The 25,675-nt window shown below is 43.8% G+C and overlaps 1 long non-coding RNA gene across 2 annotated transcripts; it reads left to right on the top strand.

Annotated features, from left to right (window-relative positions):
* The first annotated feature begins 1,762 nt into the window (after positions 1 to 1,762).
* Positions 1,763 to 25,136, top strand: LOC147060426 (uncharacterized). 2 transcript variants are annotated; one of them, XR_015065488.1, is made up of 3 exons: positions 1,763 to 1,866; positions 2,291 to 2,352; positions 24,781 to 25,136. It is a non-coding gene; the product is annotated as an uncharacterized LOC147060426 (long non-coding RNA). The 2 variants fall into 2 exon arrangements; XR_015065487.1 differs by having other exon boundaries at positions 1,791 to 1,866; positions 2,288 to 2,352.
* Positions 25,137 to 25,675: the final 539 nt, after the last annotated feature.

Raw genomic sequence — 25,675 nt, forward strand, 5'->3', positions numbered from 1 at the left:
TTGTACAATACTTGTTTGAAAACATGTTTAAATAAGATCTTTAATATTTAAACAAAAATACATCTGACATGCTTTTTTAAGTGGAGGCCCTACACAATGAAATATCTTAGTGGTATAAGTTCTTCTACTTTGAGCAGCATCAATTTCACCTTCTACTTCATAGAAAGGTCTTTTGTCACCTCCGGCTTCCCGACATGTTCAGCACATATGTCAAGGCCTTCTTGAGTCCCCGCGTGCCCCTGACATCCGATTGGTCGCCGGGCCCAGGTGCAATTGACATGCAAGGCGCGGCGCACGTGTCGCTGGAACAACATTACCCTAAAAACACCCAAAACGTGTGCTGGACTTTGTGAACATGTGATAGCAGCATGTGACCTCAGACTGATAGCGGGGTTAGTTATCATCCAAACTGCTGCAATGCAAATAACATTTTATTCTTGACGAGTTATGCGGTGGACTTTGTGTTTTGAAGGCTGTTGTGTTTGAGTGTTAGTGTAAAGTGGAAACATCTGCAAGTGTTGATCATGAAGGCCAAGAAATGTTTGGAGCTCAATTCAAAAGAAAAGTAATGACAACCATATAAGCTCATCAGACTTTTAAACAATGAACAGAACAAAACAGATCCAAACAAACCACATTGAATTTTGGTGCCAATTGGATGAAATTGAAATGTTCTTAATTCAATTAAGTCTCCCAAAAATATATATCCATCCGTCCATCCATTTTCTGTAGCACTTTTCTCCACGGGGGTCGCAGGTGTGCTGGAGCCCATCCCAGCCGTCATCGGGCAGTTGACGTGACACACACTGAACCGGTTGCTAGCCAATCACGGCACACAGAGACAAACAACCATCTGCACTCACACTTGGACACAATTTGGAGTGCTCAATTGGGCTACCATCCATGTTTTGCTCATGTGGGAAGAAACCCGAGTGCCCGGAGGAAAGACACGCAGGCAAGAGGAGAACATGCAAACTCCACACAGGGATGGCCGGAGGTGTGGAATCGAACCCACACTCTCTGAACTGTGAGGTGGACGTGCTAACCACGATTTATTATTGTAGGCAGCTCGGTAGCGCACTGCTAATTATAGACCTAATATAGATGGGATGTTTGTTGCCTGTTGTGTATTTATCATGCAATTGCGCTGTAATGACTCTCAAGTTCAGCCTCCTCCCCAGAATTTTTTTTTAATATAATAAGTAGATGTTAGTAAGAAAATGTTGCAAACTTGTCTTGGCCTTTGTTGATTTGTCTTTGGTTTGGACTTGTATGCTATGAATTTGGTCAAAGCGTGTGGCCCCCTCTACTGGTTGGTGGGCAAAAACAATGACTGAATGAAAGAAATGTTCAAAGTGGCTTCAAGATTTGCGCCGTCCAAGCACAGTTGGGTTGTATTTCACACGTAGTATTTTCAAAAAGAAATCCTTCCAAAAAACTCACTCACTCACTCACTCACTCACTCACTCACTCACTCACTCACTCACTCACTCACTCACTCACTCACTCGTGATGGCAAAATTCTGTGAGAATTTCAGGTATTCTCAACATGTGCTACATGAATTGTTTCAATTTTCCCTAACACAATAACTCATAATTACAAACAAACTATTATTGCAGTAAATTCGAATGAATTGTCTCGTACTTTTGTCTTATTACTTTGCATCTTTGCCGTACAAAGAAATTGGCATCTTCATTCAAATAATGTGAATTATATAAATTAGCTTTGAAATTCGGTGGTCAGCATTTGTCCACCAGATGGCGGCTCTCCCAATCCAAATGCTCCTATACAATTTCGAAGAAGCAAATTCCAACATGGTGACGCCGGTTGAGTTTTTCTTCCCCATTTGTTTTACGCAGGAGAAGGTATTCATAATGTTTTTACGTAAGCTCAATTCTGCGGCCAACTAGTGTTTTGAATAGTTGCTAACGTGCATTCCGCCTTACATTGACATTAAAAACTATCAGTTCATTACATCGAAACCTAAAGTTAGCCAAAGAAAGAGACCTAAATTAATCCTGAATTTGGCCACTGTTAAAGTGTGATTAGGAGGAACACTTTCTTATCAATATCTCTTGGAACGTTTAAAAAAGACAAGCTCGATGCAGAATGGAGCTAAAAAAAAAAAAAAACGTTCCATAATATGACCACCAGGGGGCACCATGACTTCATTTTGAAGTTCAAATCTCATTATTAGTATTATTTCTATTATTTTTTAACAATTTCTTAAAACCTTCCTTTTTCTGTCTTTTTTCTTGGCTTGTCAATGTCACCGTTCCCACTAAGAAGCCTGGAAGCTCCACAGAATTCATAAACAAGAAGACAAGGAAATCTGAGACGCACACAAAAAGGTACAATACACTCTTCTGCACAAGCGTGTGTGTGTGTGTGTGTGTGTGTGTGTGTGTGTGTGTATGTGTATGTGTGTGTGCCTGACCGATATGATTAATGTGCAGCCACAAAGGAACCAAACTCTTGTGTGTGCAACATGCAAGCAGAAATAAACACACAACTGATATCAATACCAACACGCACAAAATGGACACTAAGACATGAATATGCGCGCCTACAACACACGGAACACAAAAATAACACAATCACAAATTGCACAAACACACCCACACAAATAAACATACCAATTGTTAACAAGTGACACAAAAACATTTGACACATTCATACAAATTACACAATAGCAAACAACACGTTTTATTATTTTTAGACTGTGCTAAAATGTATCCTTGGTTGACTGTTGAAGCATCCATTGAGGTTTACGCATAAGGGAATGTTCTTGTAGCCGTTGTGCAACACGTCCCCCATTTTGCGTCGTAGGCCCCGGTGGCCACATCAGCGAGCAGAAGCTATCTGACGTGACGCCGTGGCCGCCATTCAGCCCGCCGCTCACGATTCATGATGTTACCTCGGGTGGCACACGGCATACACAAAGGGTTATTCTCAACCCTGACTGCTGGGGAACCACTGGAAGCCAGCCACTTCCCTGAATTCAGAATTATTGGTGCATTTTACTCAGGTTGAAATGGCCAGATGCTAATAATGTTGACATTGGCTATCGAGTTCCAATCAATTTGAATGTGTACCGTCATCATATGATGATGACAAAGGGGTTATTTCTAAATGTACCGTTTTTTATTTGCTCTAATTTTGAATTGATTGATTAACACTCGTTATTTAGCACTAAGCTAACCTGATCTCTTGTTCGGCATCCAAGGTGACAAAAGATTGTTTTGTGCTAGGGAGGCCAACAGTAAAATAACGACAAAAGTGTCAAAACAATGCTTAGCTACAGGCTTTATTGGCTGATTGTTTTAATTCAGTGCTCATTATCTAGTCCCTTAACATAGCGCACTCTCACAACACCACACATTCGGAGAAGTGTCACCATCTAAACACTCCTCCTTTGTGAAAATACACAGACAAATATTCTGTGAGCCAATGCGACAAGAATTAGAAAATTCCGATTGGGCCAATATGCGAATGGATGCCCATTTTGTGTACGGTCCGAGTTAAAGTGGTGTCGTATTTGCAAAGGAATCTGGTTGTCGTTAGTCGTATATGTTTGTGGTGGTTGGTTCTAGGTAAACTTTTGTGTTTGTGTCCGTTGTAAAACCCATCCGCGCTTATGTAAAGCAGGCTCGGGCCTCCGGCGCCGTTGAGGGTGAGTACGCTTAATGCGGAGTGACAGTCGCTAAAACCAATAGGCCGCCTGTCCTGTGGCGCCGGCGTGCGTGCACACGGCCGTGCATGCCAGCCGGGTACTAAATATGTTGACGCCGTGTCGCTCGCCGCTAGCTTGTCTCTCAAAGAAAATAGAAAATGTTGCTTTTTGTCTCGGGGCTGCCCAAAGGCTATGCGACAACACAGACCAACATATTTAGCTTTTAGTGTTGTGGTCATTTTTGTTTTGTTTCTATTGTGCATTTTGTTAGCTAAATGCCTCCTCGGGCCGGACCCAAATCGACATTTTAGACAGAATCATATTTTGATAATTGATTCATCACACATATGACAAATATCTTATGAGCATTTTTGTGTCCACTTTGCAGTTTGTTCGTTGTAATCGTGTCTTTTCCACTCAGCTTGTGATTGGCTGAGCTTACTGGACTAGTGACTACTAGTTTACATTTGGTTGTGGCCTTTGTTTCCAGTAGGAGGCGCTGTAAGGCGTCAGTGGTGACCTCATCAACATCAATTGAGAGCCAACTGGCGAGATTGGCGGGCGTGACGTTTGACATTTGCACTCAAACATGACCATTTTTTTCTTCTTTCTTTTTTGGGGAGGTTTGTTTGCGCTCGAGGTTGTCTTGGCGCCACGCTTGAAAAGCGTCAACCTTCTCCACAGTGACACTTTGAGTCGTCAGTCGGTGAACTTTGCCCCCAGGGTCGCTGGCGTCACACTCTCCTCCATTTTGTTCGCACCATCGACATCGTTGCTCGCTTTTCTTATTTACATGCGATGGTGTGGATGAGGAGGGAGGTTATAATGGGATGTATGTGATGTGATTCAATCGCTATTTGTTGTGTTTTGTTCTGGTGCTGTTTTTTGTTGAATTGGTCTTGAGTCTCCATGTACGAGCCAGTTGGATACTTTTGGTGCGTAGCATAGCGAGTATTGCGTCGTGGTGGTTAGCGATATGAGCGAACGCGCGTATTCATTAACTCATCATTAGCATTAGCTCATCATTAAACACTGGACGAGATGGAAATTGGAAGGTTTTGTGGGATTGAGTGAGTGAGTGAGGGAGTGAGGGAGCGAGTGAGCGCGCAAACGAGCGAGTGAGTGGACTGGACATGCGTCTGTCACACTGGAAGTGAGTTCACTTGTCTTCACAGCAAAACCTTAAAGGTCAAAGACTTCACTGATGACATCGACCTGACATGCATGCACATTCACACTCACCGTGATGTCACTTCCTCAGGCCTTCAGAGGGAGGACTATAAAAAAAGGACTATGGTCCAAAAGAAGTAGGGTGAGGAAGAAAAGGGCGACATCATTGAGAGATGTTTGCCGGAAGGGTGAGGGAGGAAGTTTGGGCGTGAGTGTGTCAAAAAGTGAAACGGGTGAGGAGCAGTCCCAATTGTCTTGTTATCTCTGTCCATCTGTCTGCATGTCTCTCCATATCTGACCGTCTTTCCATCCATGCATCTGTATTCCTTATGTTGAATGATTCCAAGCTGGGTAATTGACACCACATTGCATCTCGGGAAATTCCCCTTTAACCTTCAGCCAGCGGTGGCTCCAGACATTCACGTCAGAACAAATTCAGGCCGGTGAGGCCAAAGGGCACATTCACCACTGGCCAACGGTTTCCCACGTGTTTCGATCACGATTATTCTCATTTTTAAGTCATCATTTTCAAAATAATTATTTGGAAACTTCACAAGATGCCCAATGAAAAGAAGAGATTGGTGAAATATTTATGTCGGATCAACACAGCAACCTACCTGCGTATGTGTGTGTGTGTGGGTGTGCTCGCGTGCTCTCATTCAAGCGTGTGTACATGCTCGTATATGGAATTCATGTTGAGGTTTCTGTGCATTGATATGTGCATTCAATATTTAAAGTGTGTGTGTGTGTGTGTGTGTGTGTGTGTGTGTGTGTGTGTGTGTGTGTGTGCATGCGTGGGTGTTGTGTGTCAACATACTTGCAGGAATATGAATGAGAGTATCATGACCCGTGCTGGAGCATGTTTTTTAGCTGGCAAGGCAAAAGACATCAGCTTGTGTTAGATGATAAAAGTGTGTGTGTGTGTGTGTGTGTGTGTGTGTGTGTGTGTGTGTGTGTGTGTGTGTGTGTGTGTGTGTGTGAGTGAGAGACTTGCTAATGGAGAGAGAGAGAGAGAAAGAGAGAGAGAGTTGGTGATGTCAGATGCTGGAGTTGTAAGTGCTGTCACTTCAAAATGGCGACCATGCGTGCCTCTCCTTGCTCATTTCCGAGGGCATCGTAGGAGCTTATAATAATAATAATAATTTTCCTTTACGTCTTGCCCAAACGTAGCGGTAGCGAATATAAGAACTTGTTCCCCTGACAAGTCAAGGTTTAGCAGTGCAATCCAAAAAAAGTCCTTCTCGCTTTCCTCCCGCAAGCACTCGCACTCGCCGCCTCGGGCCAGGCTGCCTCCACTCGTCTAATTGCGTGTTCGCGTGCGTGTTCGCGTGCGCGGCTGCTGCAGTTCCATCGATAAAAAGTGCTCAACGGCCCTTTGAGCCGATGGATGGAGGCCTTCCTCTGTCGATTTTCTCTTTCGCTCGCTTAGTCTTTCTCCTTCTCGCCCTACCACATCTGTTTTCATCTCTTTCTCTCACTCTCTTTCCCCTTTGCTTTCATTTTTTCTTTCTCTAGCGTTCTCCCCCTCTCAACTGCCTCTCATCCTCTCTGTTTCCCTATCTCCTCCTTCCCTTCTTTTCTCCCGAGCGTTCATTTTTCCTCCTATCTCACCATTTCCTCCCTGTGTCTCCTCACTTCATTTTTTTTCTCACTTGTCTCTTTTTTTTCTGTCCTCCCTTCTCTTTTTCCTCGCCAAACTCGCTCCCTTGCTATCCCCCTCTCCATCTCACCTTTTCTCTCTCCTCCTCTTTCTCTCCCTCTTTCTCTCTCGTCTGACCCCCCCCCCCTCAGTCTGGCTCGTCGCAGGCCATCAGTGAGATGGATGCTGAAGATGCTGATGGATATTGAAGATTTACGGCGTATGATTGATGGAGCAGTCGTCCCCTCAGAGATGTTCATCTGCTCCGCGGCTCCATCATCACTCAGCCTGACTGCCCCCCCGTCTTTCCTCCTAAATTCTCCCCCCCCCCCCTCCTCCTCCCACAGATAGGAAGCTTTGCCTGCAAAAGTGCAAACCTTGCCATTGTCTTCTTCTACGAGGTGGCACCTCGCCATTGCCGGTTGCCGCGGTAACCGTCCCACTCTTCCAGCCTCTTTCCTTTGTATTTGAGTGACAAGCCCGAAAAAAAAACTTGGTAAAAGGACAGACGGACAGACCGCGGGCTGGAAAAAGGCCCGTCAGTCAAAATCATGTGAGCTTGACAATCTGCCCTCTGTCACTTTGATTGACGGCTTGAAAAGGTCATCGCTTGCGGAGTGCGTCGGCGCGACTCCGCTGATGAGTGCATGACTCCCGTGGTGGACGCATGTAGCGCGTTAGCGTGACAGGGAGAAAATAAAGAGCAGTGTGACAAAATAAAATGGTGAAAGAGAAACTGCTAGTTGTGACTCTGTTGAGGGAAGATTGTTGTTCAGTAGTGGTAATTGTGAATGTGGGAGGCAAGTTTTTCCAGTCATGACTGTCGCGGGTAGATTGCCATTGGTAGAAACTCGTTTTTGCATTGATTGTTGTCCATTAGTAAATGATAAAGACTGCTGTGAACTTTGATTGTCGTTCAATTGTGGTAGTAAAGACATTGCGTTGAGTGCTAACATGGTTAAAACAACAACAATTCACAAATGAGATTTTCAGTAAGTGCCCCGTCTGTGCTGCCAGAAGGTGAAGCACATGCGAGGTTAGCGAGGGACGAGCCAGGACACGAGGAAGCGCGTCGCGTGTCCAAGGCCCAAAACGGATGCATTGCCCAAGTGGAGCTGACAACACTCATCAGGTCGCTTTAGCAGTTGAAGGGAAGGGAGGGGAGGGGGGGGGGCGCACCTCAACGCACGCCGGCTTCGCTGCCTCCGCGTTTGCTCACTATTTGTCTCCTGCGGGCGGGAAATGCCTCCGCCGTGTCCTCATCAAACATTCAAGCCTCAGTACTGCTGCGTGCTGGTGTGAAACTCCAAACCCCCCTTTTACGCCGCCGCCTTCGCGAGGCGCCGAGTTGCGACTTGCGACTTGCACTCATCAGATAAGTGGGAATTTCTTTCCCTCATCATGGACGGGATAAGTGGAGAATCGGCGTCTTAACCTTGAGTTAACTGTCGTAAGTCAGTCGTGTAACAGAGTTCACCACGGTTAAAGAAATCGTTAATAGTTGGCCACGGTAATAAGACTTGCGAGAGAGTTGAGCTTGGTAATACTTGCTGATCAGAAAACAATTAACAAGATGAATTGCCGATCAATTTCCATTTGCTGAGCCGCAGACTGTCCCCGTGCGCATCGGACACACTCGCACACACTCAATCGAAGTTTGGAAGCAGCTCAGACGAGTAAATTGGAAAAATACATTTGCCAGCCGGCTGAGCAATAAACTAGCGTTGGCCGTGAATCCAGCACGTGATGAAGAACAGAAGAGCGCCGTGAGGATGACGACGGAGAAAATGACAAGCGTGACTTATTGATTGCAGGGGAAGCTCGCCGACGCGTGGCCACTTTTCAATCTCAACGTACGTGACACGCGAATGGATTCAACTCACATGGTCATAGCATTCCTCCATTAATCACTGAGCTGACCAAACGTTCCGATGAAAAACTCGTGAAAATATTTCGTGACGTTGAACTGGGGCGATTCATTGATCCGATTTCACGCTATGGCGATACGATACAACGTCTTGCTGTCATGACACACTGATGTCACGCCATGAAGCCTTAAAGCTTTCTTCTGTCATACTGGATATCACACTGCAGGGTTGGACAACTTGAATAATGGAGGGGGCTCAGATTTTTTTATTTCATGAGTGCTACTAGGGAGCCCGATAGGACCACACACTTGCTAACCAGATGTATGACACAAATGCACTCTTTTAATATAATTCACGTATAAAATATCCAGTCAGTGCAAAATTTCAGTACAAGAGCAGCTAAACCATGTCTGCCATCTCCTGGTGAATAGTGATATTACAACATCAAACTAAAGCATGTTTAGAATTGAGAGCGAGATTTTGGGGTGTAATGTCACACTGCGATGTTACCGCAACGTTTTGACAGTTCAAGGTCACCTAATGACGTCATATCACGCTATGGGTGTTACACTATGCCACAGGTGTGAAACTCAAGGCCCGGGGGCCAGATAAGGCCCGCCACATCCTTTTATGTGGCCCGCGAAGACAAATTGCGCATCAAATTTGTGTGTCATTACTAGAATAGCAAATTGTTTTCACTTTTAATCATATCTTTTTTTATATATTTATATATTTGACCAGTTTTTACTCGTCTGATTTGAAAACGAGTTATCAGTTTGTTTTATCGCTTTTACTGGATATAATATGAGGTGCTCATACGTTTATTTGGGTTGACAGTCATAATGGCCCTCCGAGAGAAGCTAGCTAAAAAAATGAGTTTGACACCCCTGCACTACACCGACCGCTATGTCAACACACTGAGCTTCACGATAATGTGGCGTCTCTTACGCTATGCACAATGAGCTTTATTACAATGATGTCACAATATCAAGTCATTTGGACCAAAATAAAGAAAAACAAGCTGGGATTGCCCTGCTGGCAAGCGGGTCAGGCAGAGCCTGCAATATGTTGGAGGGATGTATGAACAAAAGCGGCGACGGAGGCGGCGAGCTGCCAGTGTCACGCCGCAGCTGCACCCACGCCACGCCACGCCACGCGCCGCCGCATCCACCCGGGCTTTATTTCCATTCAGCTAAAGCGGTTGTGACAGGTTAAATGGCGAGAGGGTTGGTGCGTGCTGCTCAACGCCCTTTATCGACTGCAAAACGACTTCTTGCTCGCTCGCACTGACGCGGCGTGTACGTGAGTGCGTGAATGACCTGTGCTGGTAGTTGAAGGTCGGCGCCAGCTCATGACAAATGTTGACAAATGACAAGCAAGAAAAGGGACATTTGGAACACAAAAGTGTGTTTTGAGCACCGCGTGCTTGTCAGTCCAATGCCCAACCGCAAGAAGATTCCGCTGAAAGCACACAAGCGCGTGTACACACACATTTAGCGTACACACGCCTGGCCAAAATGTGGCTGCACTTAAATGAGCCGTTAAAAAGAGTTTCTGGTCTTTGACGTTTTTTTTTTTTTTAGCTATCTTTATTTTTTTATTTTTTTTACCTCGGAATTCATTTTGTAGTTTTGTTGTGGTTATTTTATTACATGTATTTATTGTGTGAAGAAGACTGGTGACCTTCGCAGATTCTTCTGCTGTCTCGTTTTATTCCTCACACTTTTTGGGCGTTCTTTAACGTCAACATTTTGCAACCAATTCTCACTGTTCCAATGTATTCCAGAAATTCACTCCAGGGGGGCTTGCATTTTATTCCATCCCCAAAATTAATGGTTTCCCCAATGGCACATTCAACATTTCTCATTTACATCGTTCCCATTTGAAATTCTCAGCACTGGGCTCATTCAAATCGCCTTGGGAATCATTTTCAACATGCCAAACATGACCACGCACTAAAAATGTTACATTTTCCTCTTTAAAAGACCCACAGAATTTTAATGAATTATTATTTATTTTATATAAGGCAGTTCTTTTGTTCAGACAAGTCAGAATTTTAGATGTTACCGGCTTGACAGTTTCGACTGTCTCCAGTCTTCCTCATCCGACGTGTTAACATATAATTTACGACGAAATGATGTATCTTGGCGGCTCGGTGGTAGCACGTCCGCCTCACAGTTAGGAGGGTGCGGGTTCGATTCCACCTCCGGCCCTCCCTGTGTGGAGTTTGCATGTTCTCCCCGGGCCCACGTGGGTTTTCTCCGGGCACTCCGGTTTCCTCCCACATCCCAAAAACATGCTTGGTAGGCCGATTGAGCACTCCAAATTGTCCCTTAGTGCGAGTGCAATTGGTTGTTTGTCTCTGTGTGCCCTGCGATTGGCTGTCAACCGGTTCAGGGTGTCCCCCGCCTACTGCCCGCTGATGGCTGGGATAGGCTCCAGCACGCCCGCGACCCCCGTGGGGACTAAGCGGTTCAGAAAATGGATGGATGGATTTTTATGCTATTCATTTTATTATTGCTTATCTAAAAATGATTTGATTTAGTTTCATTTTATCCATCTTCATGAAATCGACATTTGATTTTTTTGTATTAACTTGATTGTTTGTCTTGTATTTTTATTTATTCTCTATTTCGGCCACTAGACACAAGTCCGCAATACAAATTAAAACATTTTACAAACAACAAACATAGTGCACAATTAACTAGCCAATCACAACTGTTATTGTGTTTTTGACCAGGCTCAAGATGGCCGCCAGAATTCAAAAGGCTCAAGTTGACGTGTTGAAAGAGAAAGTGAGGAAAGCGACGGCGCTGCTGTGGTTTGTGCACGCGTCGCATTGCGGAGACTCTTACATTGATTTGTGGACGACCACACGACGCTGATACGTCAGTCGAAGTGGGAGGGGCGAACGAGTTGGGGTGGGGGGGGGACGAGGAGGTTCACCTTGACGACGTCCCATCCGTAATGCGTCTCGTCGTCGTTTGAGACAAAAGTGATGGACGGCGGGAGAGTGGAAAGGAGGCGGTCACGTGGTCGTCGTAAACACGGCAGGCAAGGCGGGAGGTTGGGAAGGGGGGGCTGCAATCAGCAGTAAAAGCTTGACGGCCGCCAAGGGGAGGGGGCGGTCGGTGGAGGTGCTATGTGATTCCATATTCCAAATGCATCCCGTCCGCATTTCGCCTTGAAATTCATCCCCCGACATCTGCAACGTCCTCACAGTCGATGCTGCTGCCGCAATCACGCAGGAAGTGGAGGCATGGCAAACAGGAAGTACTTCCTCCATGTTCATGTATGGCAGAAGTGAAAGTAACAGCCTTAACGCTTGAGTTAGGGTACTCAATCATCAAATATAATCGAAGGGATATGTGCGCCGCAGATCAATGAAGTTGATCAAAAGATCAATAAAGTTGAAAAAATAGCTCTTATTTGACATTCTTATGTGCAAGCGGTGATTCGACACTGACTCGTGCATAAGAATGCAAATACGATTGTTTATGGATGAGGAGTGGATGCAGGTGCGGGAGGGATCGAACTCGCGGCCCATAGTGATGCCGAACGTCTGCTGTGTCAATCATTCATGAGTCTCATCAATCTGGACGACACGCTTAACCTATTCATGAGCGCCGCATCTCCCGATCGAGTGGCTTTCCATTAAATTATGTCACAGTGCTACCTTGACTCTGAAATGTAATTAGTTCTGAGATTCTTTTTGTTATTTGACTTGAAACAAAAAATGTAAACAATATATTTCTTTTTTTTTTTTTTTTTTTTTTGCATTATTCTGATTCTGTCACATTTCTGTTAACCATCAATTCAATCATATCGGAGTTCTTTGCTAGCAGTAGTCAAAGTGGAGAGATCGGGGATTGTATGTTGGAGTCGGTGGAGGACATAAATCTTCCAAGTCTCGGCGTACATAAACAAGAGTAGAAATGTTCTGTCGCCGAGCATCGCTAAAGGCGTCAACTCCTATCTTAAACTAGGCTAGCTTTGTTGTCGTCTGTAGCGGCATTGATGCTATCTTTGCTAACGGCTAAGCGGAGAGCGTTGGTGTTTTATCGAGTAGAGCGCATAAACACGTTTGTCCTTGAATCTCATGAATAAACAAACACTGTTTTTGTATTCAAGTGGACTCACACTCAGGCAACTACACGTTAAACACCGCAGGACTAAGCTGTCAAAGGCTATTGGATGCAATCACACACACAAACACACACACACACAAACTAGCAGACAATCATGTGTCCTCAAGTAAAACCCGACTGGCTGCCAAAACCACAGTGCAATAGAAATTGAAAATGGTGATGTCGTGCTCATAGCGTCATGTCACTTTCATACAATTTGTTGAATAACAGTAATGACATTTTGCTTGGTCAAATTGATCTGTTTCTAATCTCGTTTCTTCACATTTTAATCCAGCAATTTCTCTTAGCATGCTAACTTGGGGGTTTCCATCAACGACGTGATGCTTATCGTCATTTGGGATGTATTAGCATGCTAACTTAGCTTGCTAGAAGCATCATCTCAGCAAAGCGTATGTATTACTCAAGTGTGTGTGCGTTGGTGTGTGTGGGTGACACTCGTGTGAGCCGACAGTCAGGGTTGCAAGGTCAGCCTGGTGAGCCAAGTGTGGACGTGATGGATGGATCCGGGTCGTGACAAGAAATTGAAAAAAGATCAAGTTCAGCGTCTACCTCACCTCAGCTCTCTCTGTACTTTGTCACCCAAATGTGTGTGTTTAAGTGTGTGTGTGTTGATTTTAAGATTATCCCCTGATCGACTGTGTTGGAATCTTCTGCAATTAAGTGTGTGTGTGTTGTGTGCCTGTGTTGTGTGCCTGTTCATTTTTTCAGTGCTTTCTTACACGTTACTTGACAACAATCTACCTTGAACACAGTCGCTACTAACAGTACTGGACAACATTCTAAACACAGTATGAACCCTCCTAACTAACAATCTACCTACTACTACTACTACTAACTACTACTACTACTACTATTATGACTACTACTGCCATTACGAGACATCAACCTACCCAGAATTCAATTGCTAGTACCACCACTGGACATCAATCTACCTTTAACACCAAACAGTACTGCCATGACGGGCCATCAGTCTACCCACAACACAGTCACTATAAATCAATAGGATTATTAATTCCAAGAATATTGGAATAGGTACGGCCCTAGAATAATGTCATGATTGTTGATTTTTTTTGTTTATTTGTTTTTGTGATCATCAAAGAGGGGAAAAAAATCAATTGAAATCGGAAATCAGGTGTTCCGGGGGAAAGGTCATATTGCCTCATCCTAGTCTAACAACAAAGTTTAATTTTGAGTCAAACTTAAAAGTGGCTTCTAGCTCACGGGTGCACACAAACACACAACCAGACAACACATCCCCTGAAACTCTGCTGATGTGTTTCCTGGTGTCACTACAGTTTTATTTAGGTGATAAGTACTTAGCGGGAGTGTGTGTGTGTGTGTTTGTGTGTGTACCTGTAATTTGCTGCGACAGAGCGGCCTGGCAGCATGTTGAGCGTCACGTAAACGAGGGGCGAAGAAGGGAAGAGGCGCCCACTTGGCGTTAACGCGCATCACGTGCACGCTCCTCGCTGCCTCCATTGTCACTTCATTTTGCAGACCAACGCGTCAGCCCCAAGGACAAGCACAGCACACATGCACATACGCAAACCTTTGTACCGATACAGCTAAGTCACGTGAAAAGGTCACAAAAGTGAAGAGTCCTCTACGGCCGTAACGCCAAGATGACCTGCGACCTGCATGGCGGAAATACACACCATCATATTCACATATTCCAAGTGATGCTATCCAAATTAAGATCAATGAGAAGGACATCAATCTGTTCCGAACCTGGCTAAAATCTTTTCACCTGTTTCAAATCAGCCTAGTCTCGACTCGTATTCGTCAAACATTCTTTCCATGCGCATCATTTGAATTACTTCTGGATTTGCTGTCAAATTGCGAGCCATATGTCACATTACCTAGCTAAAATTCATCGACTTGTCCGTATTGATTTTGTCGCCGACTTGTCTTGTTCGACTGTTTATCCTTGAGAATTCCTACACTTAAATACACTCTTACTTTGGGGAAGCATTTCATGTTGTTTGAGCAAAAAAAACCAAAACAAAAAAACAATCCCTCTTTACGCTCGCGTGTGTTATGATGCGTATGTGACGTGATTTATCTTAATGCGGCGGCGGTGAGCATGCGGCGCACGTCTCAGCCCGTTGCGCTAGTCATTTCTTCTCCATATTTCCAAGATAAGCAAGGAGAGAAAGAGAGATGGCGCTCTATCGCTCAGCAGCGGCTGCTAACAAAACAAAGCAATTTCCCGCCACTGAGGCGGGGGCAGAACAATCTATCACCTCCCCGCCATCCCCTTCACGAGACCAAGGTGAGAGAATGAGCAGGAAGCTTCTGTTTACTGATGAAGCTGCAGACAGGCGGAAAACAGCAAAAACAATTGAACTACTAGCTCAAATATCTCTTGGACATGCTGATGAATTCTGGTGGACTGCTGTCGTGATTTATTACATTATAGAAACGGGATTGGCCTGCCGCTTAGTCAGTGTTATCACGCATGTTATCGACAGACGACGATGCCCTCGATGACTTAAATGATGACCAAGCGTGACTCAGCACTTTTCCTTCATTTTCTTTATCCGTAATTAGAAACGCGTGACCCCGTTAGGATGTTTACTAGTCGATCTGTGGCTTCATTGTCATCTTGAACTACAAACGTTAAAATGGAGTACCTCAAGGTAGCGTAGTGAAAATGTAGAACATTTGCACCACAAGTATCCAAACTTTAACCATTAGCAGCAAGCTGTTCATGTTTTTGTGCCCTGCAGATTTATATGAAATTGTATGGTAAAAAAAAACATAATGAAGCGGTGACAGACAAACAAGAATAAGACGTGTGAATATTTCACAATATTATATTTCAGCTATTATTTAGACACAAGTGGATTTTGAACACATTTAACAACAAAACAGGCACTTTGGGAGCTCAGTTGATCATTCAGATAAAGCACAAACAATATTTCAGCATGATCACAGAACAAAAGATTGCACCTTTTTGGTTTTAGTGACTTTGTAGTTGTGTGACGTTCAACTCTGAATCAGTCACAATAGATTGCATCGCCCGGTGCACGCCGACATCAAAATGGCGGCGATGCCGACGCGGCTATCTGGATGGTGCCGCAGTCTAACGGCATTGAGATTTAAAAGCGGCTGCTGCCTGTGCAGGATTTTCTAATTAGAGCCGGCGACTTGGCTTCAGCTTCGCCTCGCAATAAATCATTGAGCCTCTCAGGTGCAAACCCCCTCGACCCTTCCCCCACCACTTACCCAATCCTCAGTCTTTGTCCCCTCCCCTTTCCACTATCAGCACGCCACCGGTGTTCCCCTGATGTTTCACTCCAGCAGGAAGCCAGTGAGAGCGCGACATACATTTACCCTCATTATTACTAAAGCATAGACTTTGGAAGCGTTTATATATTTTTATTCCGTCCGATCCGAGTCCTATCATGTCCCCCTTACATCAATTTGGGTCTTCGCGGAGTGAATCGCCCATGAGTCAATCAATCCACTGTGCAGAGTATCACAGTGGATTACGATGGATCATGTGGGATTACATAGCATTGTTTTGGATCACAACGACCCGAGTCATAAAGACGATAGAATCACAGTAGCCCAAAGTGGATTACTCTTTTATTTTGAATCAGGTTCGTAGAGCATAGCAGACCTAAGCACGCTTAACTAGATCTTAATCGATCTACAGGATGTATTCATCAGCATTCAGTGGATGGATCAAAGCAACAACAAAAAACACCTGACTTGACAAAATAAATAAAAACATCTCAAAGATTGATCCCACCTCATCTATCAGTATTTGTCCTTCGGTCAGTCTGTTATTCTTTTGTCTCTATGTGTCCTGATAGTTACTGTTTGTCTGGATCTACTGTGGCATAGACCGCCAGCTAGTCCATTACTTGACTTTGGACTTTGGGATCTTCACAATGCCATGCGGATGTTTGTACATTTGATTGGTTTGGGAAGTTGTTTAGCAGTTAGCATGATTAGCCTTGTGATGCAAAAGGAAAAGTCTGATGGTCTCTGCGTGTTCTCCTTGATGCAGGGGAGCTGATGGCAACAGCAAGTATTGATTTCTTTGACCAAGTCAACGCCAAAGAGAAGAGATTGATTGGCCACAAAATTTGCATTCCGCTGACTGGTTGCCAGCTTTGTGGGATGGACCACGCACCGCCGGACTCAATAGAAGTGAATATCTTTGTCTTCTAATTTATCTTGGACCACATCCTTTATCAAAATATCAGTCACTTACGAGGACGAAAACATATTTCTTTCCATCAACAGTTCAAAAATTTGAAACTGCAAGAAAAAAATGTTTGTTTACAGCTCGGAAGCTAGTACCTAAGAGAAGTCATTCATCGTATTGGTTTGGAAACCTTTACTTCCAGGAAGTACCAAGACCTGAAAGGGGAGCTCAGGGGGTAGCTTTGGGACACGCTATTTTTAGAACTGGCCTCATCCAGAGGATCTGTTTGATAGCCCGGTGGGAAACATCACATTTGGAACATAGACATCAAATTTGCATAGACTTGGCTTGAGCGCTAAATCATACATCAAGTTTGCTGCCATAGTGGAGTGCCAAAGTGGAAATGTGAAGATGGAGAGATGTCGCGTGCATTTGGTACCTGGAGATCAGAATCATACTGGTATTTATCGGTTATGTATAAACATACACAAAAAGCTTGTAGATCAGGTTCCGCATCTTTACTTGAAAAAACCTTGAGTGGCTCAGGCCTTTTCTGCTGTGTGGTTCTGGAAAAATTCAGTCCATTGACTTGCATTGGCCGTTATGACACACTCATTATGGCGGACGCAGCAACGTGGAGGCGGAGTCTATTCACATTTGAAGTCTATGGTTTGGAATCCCTGAAAGCAGATACCTCTTTCTCCTCCTCTTTCTTCTCCTCGCCAAGATGCCGCCGACCCGTTGAGAGTTTACCATCTGGTCCCCGCACAGCCGGACACATCGCCAGCTAACAGCACGGTGGCCCCGCCCATCACACATCCATGTGACACACATTTGTGGTTCCTGCAGGCATTAGCTTTTTTCCACGCCGCCGCCTCATTTGCATTTCAAAGCCAGCGGCGGGGGGGACTCCCTCGGGCAGCTGCGTCGACCAAAACGGGACAAACGAGGACGCTGTCAAGCTAATTGGCTAACGTATCGTTGATCAGCGTCACATTTGTCTCCTTGTATGTTTTGCCCTGGCCTTCGCAGCTGTCGTCCTCAGACTTGACTCAGCATCTATCTGCCGAGGTCGCTGGAAGTCGACACTCGGCTGTGATTGGCTGGCACCTTTGATTGACATTACCCAAGTTTCCAAAATGTCCCCTTCTTTCAACCGTTTCTTCTCATTTTGTCTTTTTTTTCCCTCCACAATTACGCTATTGTGAGCACCCACAATGGATGTTAGTGGGAATTGAATCGATGACCAGAAGCTCACAGCCTCAAGCCCAGTACCCAGGCCTCTGACCATGACTACGATCAGGACTAAGACCCTAACGAGGAAGAGGACGAAAGCAAGGATCGGATCTAAAAGTAGATTTCAGTACAGGATCAGGTTGAGGTCATAAATGGAACTGCGAAGAAGATGACTAATATGAGGACCAGAACTAAGACAAGAACAAAAACCGAGGTCGGGATTGAAACTAGGATATGACTATGAAACAGAACTAGGGCTGGCTAGGTCTGTCGTCGCTTAAGATCCAGGACTCGGACCGGTAACAAGATGAGAATTAAACTAAGTGGAGGACAGTAATTTAGCTGATTTGTTTTGTTAGACTATTACAATTCTGATGTTTGTTTGTTGATGGAAGCTCCACAGGTTGAATGGTGTTTGTTGTTTTCTGCTGCACCACAAGAACTTTGGTGGATAGATGGGATCATTTATCAAGTGAAAGTGCACATTAGCGTGAGAAAGAATTCTCAGCAAGAAAAAAAAAAAAAAAAACTCTTGCAATTATGCAAAAGGTCTTGAATAATTCACACATTTTAATGTTGTAAAAAGACGCCTCGTGGCTCTTTAACACCAGGAAGCTAATGAACGTGTTAACCGCCTAGCTTGGCCCTAAGAGACAAAAAGACATAAAAAGTTAACACATCAGTCAACAACTTTTTAAATAATCTTTTTTATTGATTAAAGCATTATTGTTTATAAACATCTGAGAACTAAAATGAAGTAGAAAATGGTGCAGGAAGAGAATCTAGCATGAGGGAGGGGCTAATAGGAAGGAGGAAGTGGAACTTACATTAAAAGGAGCTAACTGGAGCAGAAAGGAGTTCATGCTCCATTCCAGGAAAGTGGTCCGGGTTGGGGTTTCTGACCTCCGATCAGGAAAAGTGTACTGAGAGATCCAAGTTACCACATTGGAGAAAAAAAAATATTCAACCAGACTTCATCGAGTTGACTCAATGAGACGTCTACAGAATATCAGGAATCAGGAAGGGAAGCAAAAACACAGATCAGGAAATGGAACAAATAGAGAGCAGGAAGTTGACGTGACCTAAAACAGGAAGTAAAACTATGAAAGAAGCTGGGATCTTTTCAGATGCTTAATGGAGACTTCTTTGACTTCCTACACAGAAGGCACACCAGTCAATCACACGGAATGTGCATGCGTGCATGCACACACGCGCACGTGTCAATTATTGGATGTTTTGTGGTAATAGAAGGAAAAGTTGACATCGTATGACGGGAAGTCCTCATTTGCCTGCTAGCGTGTGAGTGGAGGAGTGTGTGTGTGTGTGTGTGTGTGTGTGTGTGTGTGTGTGTGTGTGTGTGTGTGTGTGTGTGTGTGTGTTTGTTTGTGGCACAGGCACACTGAAACGTCAGCTATTTACAAGTCCAATATTTTCCAGCACAGTCAACAGTTGCCTGGAGGCACATAGGAAGATCCCATTTGGCTCTCTCGCCTTCATAAGCACACACACACACACACACACACACACACACACACACACACACACACACACACACACACACACACACACACACACACACACACACTCAAACAAACACACATGCACGCACTTGGGTATAATAAACTATTTGAAGAAAGATTAAAATGGAGAAAGCGTCTATTGACTTATATCAGAGGCTGACGAGTCTCTGGAGCGCCATGTGAATTTAATTCATCTAACACACACACATACAATAGTGACAGACACACATTTAACTACACACACATACTTTAGATTTAGTGCTTAAAGTGCTGCTAAAGTTGATTGAAGTCATCGTTTAATTGAAGACTGAAGATATTCTTCACTTTCATTGTGCCCAATGACCGTCTTATGGCAAATATATTTTAGCCTTTGCAACTGCTGATAAATAAACGGTAGCGTTAATCTAGTGAGTGAATATTATGAGATTTTTAGATAACAATTTTCCATCTTTCAGCAGACATCATATAAAATGCAGTGTTTATCATTCATACTTTATGTAAAATAATTCGAGTCTTGTCCTGGCCCTAATACCAGTGCTTGCGCCAAATATATTTTCTTTTATAGAGGCAAAAATATTGTATAATTATAAACGAGATAAGAATGAATTTGAATTAAATTTAGACGGCTTTTGTATAGATTGTGTGAGAAAGTCGTCGTCTTTCTCTTGTGTTGCCGCATGAGGGAGAAGCAGGATGATTTATTTCTTGTTCTGGCTGTTCCATATCCTGCTTTGTTTCCCCCTCACGCTTTTCCCGCGAGACCATCGGCGCCTCCTGGAAAGCGACGGACACAAAGATGAATGTGACGAAGAAATGTCTCTTTTGGGATTTTCAATGAACAAAAGTTCTCTGCGGAGAGTTTTTGTCGTGGTTCTGAGGCGTAACGTTCTGTGTTCGGGTTGGTGGTTGTGTATAGTAGTTTTGTTTCTATGTCGTGATGGTTCTGTTTAGTCGTGCTGTATAGTTTTTGCCATTGACGTTTGTGTGCCGAGTAGGTGTTTGTGTTGTTTTGTTCCGACCGGGCCCGTTCAGCACTGCAGGCTTCATTTATCACCGTAGCGCCGCCCAAAGTGGTGGGGGGGGGGGGGGGGGGCATTTCATTGGTTACGGGCGCGCTGGTCCGTCGAGCCAATCAGTGCTCTCGGTTCAGCAGCTTCCCGCGGCCCGTGATGAAGCCATTAAAGATGGCTGACTGAGGCCAGATGGTCGTCAGCAAGCGGGAAAGATGGAGGGCGAGGGGAGGGAGTGCGAGGACGCAGCAGAGACAAGGTCAACGCAGGGAATTGGATCATGCACACTTTACGTACTATACGTTACATTTACTCAACGGAATACTTTTGCGTAGGGTTGTTGGGTTACGAGTGCCGCCAATTTAGCCAGTTTCCCATTTTTCCGCCACCCAGAGATTCTGCTTTAGGTTTCCTAGTCTGGATATCCGGATCCAGATTTTTGCGTTGGTGGTAGATTACTTGTTCCAGACCTCCGCCAGATCTCTTGATCATTTGATGTAAATCTGCCAGCGCATACAATTCCTGGTCCAGATCAGCACCTGGTCTTGATCTTTGTATCTCCTGGTCGAGATCTTCTGGTTCGGATCCCGCGATTTGGCATTTTAGGGATTCATACCCCATTCCATATATCGTAATTTACTACATGGCTTTTTCTTAGTTCTGATCTCTTCTCCCAGATGTCCTGGTCTGCGTCTTTTGGTTTCTCTCTAGAACAAATTCTACGTCTTTAGTTCAAATGTCAAGTCAGTCTTATTCTACAGAACACAAACTCATAGGAGCACAAAACAACGTAATCTTTAGAGCTATTTAACAGATGCTTGCATAATATCTTGGGAATTCACAGATCGCAAACGGGCTATAAAGAGCTGTAGAAAACAAATCTTAATGTAGATCAGTTGGAAAACAACCACCAGACAGTCTTTATCCTGGAACCTCGCTATAAGGAGCGGCCTGGATGACCCAAGATCTACCGACTGGACGAAACCAGTCAAAGCAGAGATTAAGGACGAATTTTAAGATCCAAGATTCACAGCGGCCTAACTAATTTACGCAACCAGCACATGTGTTAATTGGGTTTTTGTATGTACACACTCACTCAATAGCAACGAGAGTCCCCCTGAATGAAGAAGTTGAATGTCGCTTTTCTGCATGCAGGCAAGCACTTTATTGATGCTCGTTGCCCCTTTTATGCACGCACGGTTTATTTACAATCTTCATGCATCCGTGTGTGTGTGTGTGTGTGTGTGTGCATGCGTGCAATATTACCAGAGTGAATTTGAAATGTGTCTCTCTCCCGCAGCTGCGAAGCATGTTTCATTTTAGAAATGACATTTTACATGAGGAATGACATTTCCACGGTGATTTATTAATAATTAATTAATTGTTCCGCCTCACCGTCGTTAATGCCACGCGCCACGGTGACATCCATCACGGAGCGCGGGGTGCGAGCAAAACACCATAAAAATTGCTTCATACAGTTGAGAAAGAGAACCGAACGCTGAATAGTGCGTGGGCAAATAATCCATTTCAATTCAAATGACAATTAAATCAGCAAATATGCACACAAACACACAATGAATGCAAGGAAGGAAGGTGGACTAGCTGGTCTTGTCGAAGATCCGTTGGTTCGTTGAATGTCAGATTCAGGTGGGCAGTGCAGTTTTAGTCTCAGCTGTGACTGGGTCTACACTCTCTGCTGGGTCCGCTATGGTAGAGTCTGCACGTGTTTTGTGGACTGGAAATGGTCTATAGTGACAGACAGAACCAAAAAAAAAAAAATAATAAGATTCCGAATATGCATGGGGGAAATGAGTTTGCTATGCTGGTCCCCGGGATGAAACTTGTCTCTCACTTGACCTGAGATTGTCTTGAGATCCACATGAAAGAGTCAGATGAAGTGGCTGAGGAGAGGAAAGTCAAATTTTCTCTGCTAAAGATGCTGCCTCCAGTGAGCCAACCCCCAGCCAGATAAGCAAGCGCAGGATGGAGCATCCAAGACAATGGAAAATGGAGCAATTGCTTGCCTTTGGAATCATTCATTAATTCACTTATCACCATTTATTTTCAGGGGCCTTTTTTGTCATTCTACAAAAAGAAATCAAATCTACTGTATCTTGATGAGGAAGTAGGAAATGAGTGAATCATTGCCAACGCAGCCTTTGTCTTTTTCTCTGACTTCCCTGCGGCGTCGCATTCATCAGCGACGGCACAATAATAAAACCTACTTTGTGTGCGTGTGTGTGCCTGTTTTTTGTATGTGTGTGGACTTTCATACTGCGTTTTAAATAACACTCCTCCATAAAGTTTGAAGACTTCAAGCTGTGCTGTCCATTTGTTGTAATGTGTTGAAATAGTGCAGTGGGTGTGTGTGTGTGTGTGTGTGTGTGTGTGTGTGTGTGTGTGTGTGTGTGTTTGTGTGTGTTGGTCCGTAGCCAAAAGCCCCATTTTCAGATTGGCCTTCTTCATGTCCTCACGACGGGAGGCCGAACGTTTAACACCTCACACCTTGTACAAGGTTACATCCTCATTGCGGGGCAACCAATGACAAGATGAGTGTGTGTGTGTGTGTGTGTGTGTGTGTGTGTGTGTGTGTGTGTGTGTGTGTGTGTGTGTGTGTGTGTGTGTGTGTGTGTGGTTGACTGGGTGTGATTTTATCCATCAGTAACAGTCAAATGTAAGGGGGTGAGTACATTTGCAATGTTGGAGTTTTTATGTGCACTCAGCGCCGCTTGTTGGTTATTAGCTTCTCTCGTTAAAATGTGGACGTCGTAAAAAAAATAAAAATAACGATGAGTCAGCTTCTTAACCGACATCATCTTCATCGGGATGAGGAAGTCAAAGAAAATGTCCGGCTGCTTGGAGGCATGAGGGAGCGGTGGAAGAGGGATGACTGAGATTTGGTGGCATGGTTAGAACATTGAGACAGGAAATGGGAATGATCAATGAAAGTAGGGGAAACAGATGGAATGGAACATTCCAGATTTAATCTCAAAACGCAAACTCAATTAGACGTGTAGTAAATTATCAATTTATAGCTAATCGATTATCAAGTTATTTGTTATCCATATTTTTTCAATTGAGATCTTGTTCTTTAAATTTCAGCCTCTCAACAGTAAATATCTGTTTCTTTTTTGAAATTAGATTATCGGTTTTATTTTCGAAAACCACAATCAGCATTTTTACCAATTTTTTCCCGTGTTACAGAGCAAATTTATCACAATATATTTGTGTATTTTTTATTTTTTTTTGCACTGTCCATTTGAAATGATGCCCTGGTGTTAGACTAAAGAAATTGCGATTCCAACTTTTCTGAACTCTGTTCATCCATTAATCGACAAGCGAATCAAAATATCATGTAATGGTCGTCATATATAATTGTCTCAACACGATACAGCTTCCGTAACAAGAGCGACTAAAACGCTGCACCTTCTTTCTGCCAAATTTCTTTTGTAGCAGATGTGTGCGTCAGATGGCCCCAAGGTTTAAAATGACTCCCGCGGTAAAGATTGACTCTCATGCACTGACCTGGATCTCCTCCTCCTCCTCCTCATTGCTCACATTCTGTGTTTCATTCCGACACGGTCGCTCTTGTCGGGGACGTGAGCAGATGGACGTTAAACGAGCTCCTGACGTCACTGGGCCAAAATGATGCTGTTGCCACGCCGACAAAGCGCTCAGCTAATTGGCGCGCTTCGCTCAAGCGCCAAACGACCCCTTTCTGCCATTCTGCCACTAAGAGACGGCGACCAGACGGGAACGTCCCGACCCGGTCCGCCGACGCCCTCCAACCGGCGTTAACGAGCCAGCTCATTCTGATGGACACGCCTCATCACGCTATCGTCCTGCTCACCCAAATCTTGGTTAAGATTCACCCAAAACGACACCTTTAAACCAAAATGTCCGTCTTCCTGTTCAATTTGGAGCATTTTGATATGTCCTGTTGTGATCAACGTGTCTACCAACTTGAATATTTTCTTTTTTCAACTCTCTCTCTCTCAATCTTCTTCCAGTTTTGACATCAAACTCTGACCCACATTCGCTGGCATAGCCAACAAAAAAAATCTCTGTCTTGGATGCCCGCTTTGGATTGGACCTCATTCATATATATTACAGTCTGAATGACAATTGATCTATATCAATCAAAAAATAATGATCAGAATAACTAAGATTAAGCAGAAATGTGTTTCTCAGCATTGACTCTAGAGGACAGCAGATGCTGAAGAAGAAGACAAGTTAGGTCTTTGCAGGACATTTTCCACAATAAAATCTTGTGCATCTTTTTATGTTGTGTGAAAATCACAACAGTGCCATAAAAAGCGACAAATACGTAACAATAACATGCTTTTTACTACACAGCAGATGGCGCCGGCACCCGCCGCCGCTACGCTCCATTTTGCAAGCGCCGTCTCTGCAGTACATGTTACCCAGCCAGCTCGGATCAGACAAAACTCAGCCATTCATCACCATCAGGTACATTCCTGCTTGATGCTTCTGTTATTTGTTTATTTTTTGAGCACATTTTTATACTAGCAGGGCCTCAACTAATTTATTTGTATATAAGATTGTATCATAATAAGTAATACCTTTAATCATACAATGTCAAAATTTAAATACATCTTTCTCTTCAGAGATTATTAAATCAACACTGATTTTTCCAGATATAAAAAAAATGCAATTTTGAAAATTCAGCCCCTGAAGGCAGTACTGGTCGATCGCAGCGTGACGTTAATTTTTTTTTTGTCAGCCTATCATCGCATAATTACAAAAAAATTAAATATGTATTATGTGTGTTATGCAATATTGGCCTATTCAGTTATGCAATGTACAACAAGATACATTGTACATACAAAGAATCCTTAATAAATTTGAAAATAGTTATATGTTTTGCATTTTTTTGGCGTGTAGGTAGATCATTTTGACTTGGTTGTTTTATAAGTAGCTCGCATGCTGAAAAAGTGTGAGCACCCCTGATCTACAGAGTGTAAACCCACAAAAAATATATAGCCATGACTGCAAAGACACAGGGAGTCCACCATTTTGGTTTTATGCAAACTTGTTGGGCTAAAGTGACATAGTAGTTGTACCCAACCAATTTTTTTTTATTTTTTTTTTATTTTTTTATTTTTTATTTTTGTATTTATTTATTTATTTTAATTCTGCACGCAAGGCTCGTTTGATTTTGGAACATGAAATGAAGTCGACGGGTAGACCCACCAAAATGTCTCAACGTGTTATGACGTAGAAGACACGG

This window comes from Syngnathus leptorhynchus, chromosome 2, assembly GCF_054491065.1.
Source record: "Syngnathus leptorhynchus isolate UIUO chromosome 2, UIUO_Slep, whole genome shotgun sequence".
NCBI classification, from domain to species: domain Eukaryota; kingdom Metazoa; phylum Chordata; class Actinopteri; order Syngnathiformes; family Syngnathidae; genus Syngnathus; species Syngnathus leptorhynchus.